The following is a 10,125-nucleotide window of genomic DNA, read 5'->3' as shown; positions in this document are numbered from 1 at the left end:
ATGTTGAAGCTCTACTTGGAACCTTGCTAAGATCCAGCCATGCTAAATGGGATTTTTTGCCATTTTTCAAGTGGTCTTAAACATTTGAGCAGGACTGTACTTTCTAAGTATATTATAGTGCATTTGTATTGTACAGCAGTTGTGTGCGGTTCTGCTGCAATACCGCAGCTACACAGAGTGACAAACGCTATTGGAACAAATAATTTCTACTGGTGGGATATACCAGTTACCCCCCCCCCCCCCAAAAAAAAAATGATTGAAGCAGGGGTGCTATACACCAATAATATACTTTCTATATAGTGCATTTGTATTGTGCAGCATTTGTTTGCGTTTATGATGCATTACCTCAGCTACAGATAGTGACAAACGACATTGGAACAAATAATTTCTACTGGTGGGATATACCACTATACTGCCCCCTGAAAAAACTGATTGAAGCAGGGGTGTTACTGTATATACCGATTATATATTTTCTATATGGTGCATTTGGGTGGATTTCTTTAGCCATGATTTTAATCCAATTTTATATTTTTAGTTCTTTTTGGCCTCATGCACACCGCCGTTGTTTTGGTCCACATCCGAGCCACAGTTTTGGCAGCTCGGATGCGGACTCATTCACTTCAATGGGGCCACAAAAGATGCGGACAGGACTCTGTGTGCTGTCCGCATCCGTTGCCCCGTTCCGTGGTCCACAACATAAATATAACCTGCACTATTTTTGTCCCTGTTTTGCCGACAAGAATAGGCAGTTATATTAAAGATTGTCCGTGCCGTTTTGGCAATTGCGGAACGCACGCGTACGCCATCCGTGTTTAGCGGATCCGCGATTTGTGGACCGCAAAACACACAACGGTCGTGTGCATGTAGCCTTAAACATATGTATTTGACCTGTATTTGTACTGGCCTGCAGTAAAATTGATATCCATTGACCGTGTAATATTTCTCCGGCCACATAATCACTTGATCTTTTCTGTCCGGTGAATGCCTAATGTTTGGGGCCTGTAGTCCAGTGGCTTACAGTAAAATTTTTATCCATTGACCGCATAATGTACCTCGAGCCACATAATCAGAATTTATTTTATGTCAGGTGAATGCCTACTTTTTAAGGCCCGTACTCTTGTGGCCTAAAAGAAAAAATTTCTAGGCTCCAACAAGGCACATTTCAGAGAATTTCCCATTAAGATGCAATAAAATGTCCCCTGATTAAGGGTACTTTCACACTAGCGGCAGGACGGATCCGACAGGCTGTTCACCCTGTCGCATCCGTCCTGCCGCTATTTTGCTGAGCCGCCGGACTGCCGCTCTGTCCCCATTGACTATAAATGAGACAGGGGCGGAGCTCCGGTGCAGCGCGGTAGTGCGCGGTGAGAGGCCGCCGGTCCAAAAAGTCGGACATGGAGTACTTTTAGTCCGTTGGCCTTTCGCCGTGCACTGCCGTGCTGCACCGGAACTCCGACCCCGTCCCCATTATAGTCAAAAGGGACGGAGCGGCAGTCCGGCGGCACGGCAAAATAGCGGCAGGACGGATGAGACAGGGTGAACAGCCTGTCGGATCCGTCCTGCCGCTAGTGTGAAAGTACCCTAAGACACATATTTTTTGTTGGAATTTTTGTTATTGATCCCCCTCTAGTATGTTACTGTCCATGTTGTCGGACTATTTGTGCACTTCTACTAAGTATTTGGCTGCAAATATGAGCTGAAGGTTTTTCAGGTTCACCTGCCATTAAAGTAAATGGGGCCCGCTGCAAACTTGTGGTTCGTGAACATTTGATCACGTTCGTGAACCGTCCCGGCCGATGATCGTCCATCACTAGTTCCCAGCAGTCAGACTCATTTTCCGAAACTTGTCCCTTATACTGGGGATACGTTTTAATCTTGGTACAAATTCCTTTCACCAATCACAACTGAGATTTTTTTGCAGGTTAGAGAGTAAAAAAAAACTGAACAAAAATGTTGTTTTGAAAGACTCTTTGAAGCCTCTCACACCCTCTGAGCTAAAAAAACAAAAACAAAAGACAACATATTTCTCACATCCGCATGCTGTACATTGGTCTATAACTGCTTCTCAGCGTAATAAATGGTATACAACCCCCTGATATACGTACTGTACATGAGGCATTGGTACACGTTTTGATCAGAGCGCATAAGCCCACTCACAACGTCAAGTTGTCTCCTCGAGTGGGACCTACACTAATGTGAAATGGCACCACGTCGCGACCACCAACACTGCAGCGCTGCATCAATAGGGGTTAGGACCCAGCAGTAAAACAGCACCCCTGCTGCTAGACAAAGCCACCCTGGCACTGGGTCACACCAGCCAGCCAGCACGGCGACAAAGGCAGCCACGCAGTACTGTGCCATGTGAACAGGTGTCAAAAGCTTTTAAAATCTGTTCACATAGTGTGGTGCTGCATGGCGGCTGTTGTTGCTGTGCCTGTGGGTTGGTGCTGCCCAGTGCCATGGGGGCTTAGTCTGACAGCAGGGGCGCTGTTGGACTACTGGGTCGCGCCACTTGCTGCTGCAGTCCTGTAGTGTCGGTGGTCACCATGTGACGCTGCACCAGAGAAGGCAACCTAGGTGTGGTGGGGGGGGGGGGGGGGGACCATGCATTTTAAACCAAATGTATACTAAAGCCTTATGAACACTATGTATATTAGGGCTTGGTATACTGTTTAGGGCTCATTCACACGACCATATGAATGAGTTTGCATCCATTCCTCAATTTTGCAGAACGGGTGCAGACCCATTCATTTCAATAGGGCCGCAAAAGATGTGAACAGCACATCCGTGGTTCTGTTCCACGGCCCTTCAATCGCGGACAAGAATAGACATTTTCTATTATAGTTGCGGCCATGTGCGGTCAGCAAATTGCGGAACGCACATGGGCCGGTATTAGTTTACGCAATTCACCGTTGTGTGAATGCGCCCTTATGCTGAGAAGCAATTTTAGATCAAATAACAGCATGGGGGATGTGGGACCCATTCTTTTTTCTCATTTTTTGAAATGTTATCTTAGTTTGTGGGGCACATTTACTAAGCTCGCCTTTTTTTCGAGTATTGGCAAAGTCTGTCTTCAATTTGCGGCTCATTTATTATCCTTTCATAAAACCGGTTTGTCTTTTAAGTCTGACCTCTAGTGGTCGTTTGTAAGACAGATTCAAATTCGCTAAACTGGTCAAAATAGTATACTATAATAGGGTGTAGCAGAGAACATATAGCACAGTGGCTCAGTGCTTAGCACTGCTGCTTTGTGGGTCTGGGTTCCTGGGTTCAATTCTTACCAAGGACAACATCTGCATGGAGTTTGTATAGTCTCCCTGTGTATGTGTGGGGTTCCTCCAGTTTCCTCCCACACTCCAAAGACATACTGATAGGGACCTTAGATTATGAGCCCCATTGGGGACAGCCTGATGCTAATGTCTGTAAAGCGCTGCGGAATATAGTAGCGCTATATAAGTGCATAAAATACATTTGCCAACATCAGAATTTAAAAATTGCTGTTTTTTTAATCTTTCCCACTAAAAATAAAATTGTAAAAGTTATTTACTACACCATATATACCCTAAAATAGTTTCTAGAAAAAAACATAACTCGTCCTGCAAAATTCAAGGTCTCATACAGCTAAACTGAAGAAGACTAAAGGCTAAAATCGGTTATGTCACATGCTCTTCAGTCATCCAAGTCGTTGCGCTGACTACAGTAACTTCTGACATAATTCAATATCTACAATAAAAAGGTGACATTTTTGAGGGTTTTTCTACTTTTGATGTATCAGTTTGGCCATGGCTCGCTATGGATAAAGGAAATGTGTCTTGGAAATGGGAGATTTCTATCTGCGTGTTCCATCTCGTCTTTGTTTCCTATAGAACTCACTTACCTTGTGTGTCATATACTGTATATACTTCCTCCAATCCTAAGAACACCCCAGGGGCAACCTAAAACCCTGGCAGATACTTATCTCTAAAAATACTTATAGAGGTGACAAAGCAATGGACATGACATTAAGATACAATCACAACACATTACACAGAAGACACGAGCACACAGCGGCCTCCTGTCCTGTCCTCCCTGGATACTCAGAAACTGTGGTCAGTAACAGGCTGGAAATATCTATAAAGCCTCCTGAGATATTTTACTTATATTATACTAGACATTATACTAGACATACACAGAAAGTAGATGTAATCCAACCTGTTCTTGAAGTAAGAGCTGTTCGCCCAGGGGTGGTTAGAAGGAGAATCCTCATGGTCTACATGAAATATATGTTCCCATGTCTCAGCCCCCTCCATGGACTCCACCCATTAACTATGTAATGGACAGAAGGGGGAGAGGTCCCACAGGCCAGGGGTCCCTTAAAGTAATAGTTTTGTAGTAACGCCAGTTGCCTTGAAGCAACAGGGACAGAGGGCTCCTTTTTAGTAGATGTTGTGGTGGTTGGTACCAAGGGTAGGAATGCCAGTTGTGTAGGGTAGCCTAATGTCCCTTTGTGGTATAGCACTTTTACGGTTGGATATCCGGGAACCCCAAGCGTGGCTGTCCATTGCATAAAAGGGATGGTTGAATGGTTGGATGAAGAAATAAATTGGAGTATAGACTTGGAATAACTTTGAACAACAGCTTTACTTGAATAAGCTTTCGTCAGGCAACAGTCTTCCAACTTTGTCTTGGTCATCAGCAGGCTTTGGCATAGATTCTGGCAGGAAAAACACATTTGGCTCTGCTACATCTAGCACTCTCTGGCTCTGCTGAACTAACAGTATTAAATAGGAACTTTTCCTTTGCTGCTGCACTTATCTTTCTATAGTCTGAAATCACAAAAATAGTGATTTAGGTGTCTGCACCAACAATCACTTCACCCAATGAATGAATATTGTTCAGTCCTCGGATGATTTGCGGCACCTTTAGACAGGTAGATTATCAGGAAGGAGCATTTGTAGGAACATTCATTCCCAATAATCTGTGCAACAATAGGGCACCAAAGGGTGTATTAGACACCCCAATGCTGCCAGCGATTGTCAGGAGGGAAGCATTCCCTCACGGCAGTGGCCAGATACCTTGAAGAAGACACTGCTGCTATTACATGCAGAGATGTCCTCAGCAGCATGGGGAAGAGTAAGCATTATGCCAGGGGCATAGCTATAGGGGAAGCAGGGGGAGTGGCTGCTTTGGGGCCCTGACCCAGAAGGGGCCCATCCAGGAGTAGGAGGACTAAAAGATTTTTTCAGGGCCCCCTCAACAGTTTTACACAATTAAACTATATACAGTGACAGTATAGACAGTGTAGAAAACGGATGGAACAGCTGCCGGGTCTGGTCTGAGAGAGCGATCTTTACTAGCCACAGGAATGGGGGCGGCATGAAAGGAAGGGGTTGCAAAAAAATTACTGGGGGAGAGGGGCCCCATTCAGAAATATGTTGTGGGGCCCAGTCATTTCCAGCTACGCCATTGCGTTATGCCATCGCTCTTCCCCATAAGGACTCGTTGTTTGCTATACAGGAGATCATGTTTACATGGCACAATCTGCTACTGGGCAATGATCGTTTTGGTGTGTGTACAAACGATTGCATTATCTGATGAACGACAGTTTTGCGAGACTGGACTGGCTGTGGAAGTTGCGTCATGGGTAGTGTTGGGCGGGCATGCGTAATATCGCGCGTGCTCGAGTCAGTGTATTTAAATCTAATTTAGCCTCTATTTCTGGAAAGTTTCTGACGGGATTTAAACTCACAATCTTCTACATTAGGCTTTGTTCACATCACTGTTCAGCCTTTCCGTTCTCCTGCACCGTTTAGGGGCAGGAGAACGGAAAGGACGGATAAGCACATAACTGACGCCAAACTGAGTCAAACGGATCCCTTAGGACCCCATAGACTATAATCGGCTTAAAAATCATCTTCCGAGCGGAAAACATAACGGACCCCATTATAGTCTATGGGGTCCTAAGGGCTCCGTTTGACTCTGTTTGGCGTCAGTTATGTGCTTATCCATCCTTTCCGTTCTCCTGCCCCTAAACGGTGCAGGAGAACGGAAAGGCTGAACGGTGATGTGAACGAAGCCTTACAGCCAAGAATGTTTACCACTACACTATAGAGCTGCATGGCCAATTACTAGTAGTAAGTATTCCTATACAGCAGAAGTCTCATATTAAATGTTTTTATAGTGACTGGTCATGCAGCTCTATAGTGTAGTGGTTAACATTCAAAATGTGTAATTACAAAAAAAATATTATATATATATAATCATACTTCTGATATATGTATGAATGCATAAAATGTGGGAAACTACTACTGATGTTGATGTTTACATATATTATATATTCTAAATATATAATAATATATGTAAATATATTATGGTTAAAAACGTATATATACTGTATGTTTAAATTCAATTTAGCCTCTATTTCTGAAAAGTTTCTGATGGAATTCAAACGCACAACCTTCTACATTACAGCGCAGAATGGTAACCACTACACTATAGAGCTGCATAGCCAATTACTTTAAAAATAAAAATAAAAAGGAGACTTCTGCTGTATAGGAATACTTACTACTAGTGTAGAAGTATTATATATATATATATATATATATATATTTTTTTTTAACCACTTCAGCCCCGCTAGGTGAAACCCCCTTCATGACCAGGCCACTTTTTACACTTCGGCACTACACTACTTTCACAGTTTATCGCTCGGTCATGCAACTTACCACCCAAATGAATTTTACCTCCTTTTCTTCTCACTAATGGAGCTTTCATTTGGTGGTATTTTATTGCTGCTGACATTTTTACTTTTTTTGTTATTAATCAAAATGTAACGATTTTTTTGCAAAAAAATGACATTTTTCACTTTCAGCTGTGAAATTTTGCAAAAAAAACGACATCCATATATAAATTTTTCGCTAAATTTATAGTTCTACATGTCTTTGATAAAAAAAAATGTTTGGGCAAAAAAAAAAATGGTTTGGGTAAAAGTTATAGCATTTACAAACTATGGTACAAAAATGTGAATTTCCGCTTTTTGAAACGGCTCTGATTTTCTGAGCACCTGTCATGTTTCCTGAGGTTCTACAATGCCCAAACAGTAGAAACACCCACAAATGACCCCATTTCGGAAAGTAGACACCCTAAGGTATTCGCTGATGGGCATAGTGAGTTCATAGAACTTTTTATTTTTTGTCACAAGTTAGCGGAAAATGATGATGATTTTTTATTTTTATTTTTTTCTTGCAAAGTCTCATATTCCACTAACTTGCGACAAAAAATAAAAAATTCTAGGAACTCACCATGCCCCTCACAGAATACCTTGGGGTGTCTTCTTTCCAAAATGGGGTCACTTGTGGGGTAGTTATACTGCCCTGGCAATTTAGGGGCCCAAATGTGTGAGAAGTACTTTGCAATCAAAATGTGTAAGAAATGACCGGTGAAATCCGAAAGGTGCACTTTGGAATATGCGCCCCTTTGCCCACCTTGGCAGCAAAAAAGTGTGACACATCTGGTATCGCCGTACTCAGGAGAAGTTGGGGAATGTGTTTTGGGGTGTCATTTTACATATACCCATGCTGGGTGAGAGAAATATCTTGGCAAAAGACAACTTTTCCCATTTTTTTATACAAAGTTGGCATTTGACCAAGATATTTTTCTCACCCAGCATGGGTATATGTAAAATGACAGCCCAAAACACATTCCCCAACTTCTCCTGAGTACGGCGATACCAGATGTGTGACACTTTTTTGATGCCAAGGTGGGCAAAGGGGCGCATATTCCAAAGTGCACCTTTCGGATTTCACCGGTCATTTTTTACAGATTTTGATTGCAAAGTTCTTCTCACACATTTGGGCCCCTAAATTGCCAGGGCAGTATAACTACCCCACAAGTGACCCCATTTTGGAAAGAAGACATCCCAAGGTATTCCGTGAGGGGCACTGCGAGTTCCTAGAACTTTTTATTTTTTGTCACAAGTTAGCGGAAAATGATGATTTTTTTTTTCTCTTTTTTCCTTACAAAGTCTCATATTCCACTAACTTGCGACAAAAAAAAAAAAATTTCTAGGAACTCGCCATGCCCCTCACGGAATACCTTGGGGTGTCTTCTTTCCAAAATGGGGTCACTTGTGGCGTAGTTATACTGCCCTGGCAATTTAGGGGCCCAAATGTGTGAGAAGTACTTTGCAATCAAAATCTGTAAAAAATGACCGGTGAAATCCGAAAGGTGCACTTTGGAATATGTGCCCCTTTGCCCACCTTGGCATCAAAAAAGTGTCACACATCTGGTATCGCCGTACTCAGGAGAAGTTGGGGAATGTGTTTTGAGGTGTCATTTTACATATACCCATGCTGGGTGAGAGAAATATCTTGGCAAACGACAACTTTTCCCATTTTTTTATACAAAGTTGGCATTTGACCAAGATATTTTTCTCACCCAGCATGGGTATATGTAAAATGACACCCCAAAACACATTCCCCAACTTCTCCTGAGTACGGCGATACCAGATGTGTCACACTTTTTTGCTGCTAAGGTGGGCAAAGGGGCACATATTCCAAAGTGCACCTTTCCGATTTTGCAGGGCATTTTTTACACATTTTGATTGCAAGGTACTTCTTACACATTTGGGCCCCTAAAATGCCAGGGCACTATAACTACGCCACAAGTGACCCCATTTTGGAAAAAAGACACCCCAAGGTATTCCGTGAGGGGCACTGCGAGTTCCTAGAATTTATTTATTTTTGTCACAAGTTAGCGGAAAATGATGATTTTTTATTTTTATTTTTTCTTACAAAGTCTCATATTCCACTAGCTTGCGACAAAAAATAAAAAATTCTAGGAACTCGCCATGCCCCTCACGGAATACCTTGGGGTGTCTTCTTTCCAAAATGGGGTCACTTGTGGGGTAGTTATACTGCCCTGGCAATTTAGGGGCCCATATGTGTGAGAAGTACTTTGCAATCAAAATGTGTAAAAAATGGCCTGCAAAATCCGAAAGGTGCACTTTGGAATATGTGCCCCTTTGCCCACCTTGGCATCAAAAAAGTGTCACACATCTGGTATCGCCGTACTCAGGAGAAGTTGGGGAATGTGTTTTGGGGTGCCATTTTACATATACCCATGCTGGGTGAGAGAAATATGTTGGCAAAAGACAACTTTTCCCATTTTTTTATACAAAGTTGGCATTTGACCAAGATATTTATCTCACCCAGCATGGGTATATGTAAAATGACACCCCAAAACACATTGCCCCAACTTCTTCTGAGTACGGCGATACCAGATGTGTCACACTTTTTTGCAGCCTAGATGCGCAAAGGTGCCCAAATTCCTTTTAGGAGGGCATTTTTAGACATTTGGATCCCAGACTTCTTCTCACAGCTTTAGGGCCCCTAAAAAGCCAGGGCAGTATAAATACCCCACATGTGACCCCACTTTGGAAAGAAGACACCCCAAGGTATCCAATGAGGGGCCTGGCAAGTTCATAGAATTTTTTTTTTTTTCGCATAAGTTAGCGGAAATTGATTTTTCTTTGTTTTTTCTCACAAAGTCTCACTTTCCGCTAACTTAGGACAAAAATTTCAATCTTTCATGGACTCAATATGCCCCTCAGCAAATACCTTGGGGTGTCTTCTTTCCAAAATGGGGTCAGTTGTGGGGTGTTTGTACTGCCCTGGCATTTGAGGGTCTCCGCAATCATTACATGTATGGCCAGCATTAGGAGTTTCTGCTATTCTCCTTATATTGAGCATACAGGTAATGAGATTTTTTTTTCCGTTCAGCCTCTGGGCTGAAAGAAAAAAATGAACGGCACATATTTCTTCATTCGCATCGATCAATGTGGATGAAAAAATCTCTGCCAAAAAAAAAAAATGGAGGGGAAAGGCGTCTGCCAGGACATTAGGAGCTCCGCCCAACATCCATACCCACTTAGCTCGTATGCCCTGGCAAACCAGATTTCTCCATTCGCATCAATCGATGTGGATGAATAAATCATTGCCGGGATTTTTTTTTTTATATATATACAAAGTGTTTGCCAAAGCATAGGAACGCCGCCTCCTCCTCAGCTCGTATGCCTCGGCAAACGTATCTGTCACTGCAGAGGAGAAAATCCCGTCTTGCAGCGCCGCATACACCGACTTGCGTGTAATC

Source organism: Bufo gargarizans, chromosome 2, assembly GCF_014858855.1.
Source record: "Bufo gargarizans isolate SCDJY-AF-19 chromosome 2, ASM1485885v1, whole genome shotgun sequence".
Lineage (NCBI taxonomy): Eukaryota > Metazoa > Chordata > Amphibia > Anura > Bufonidae > Bufo > Bufo gargarizans.
Note: the sequence above shows the minus strand (reverse complement) of the source record.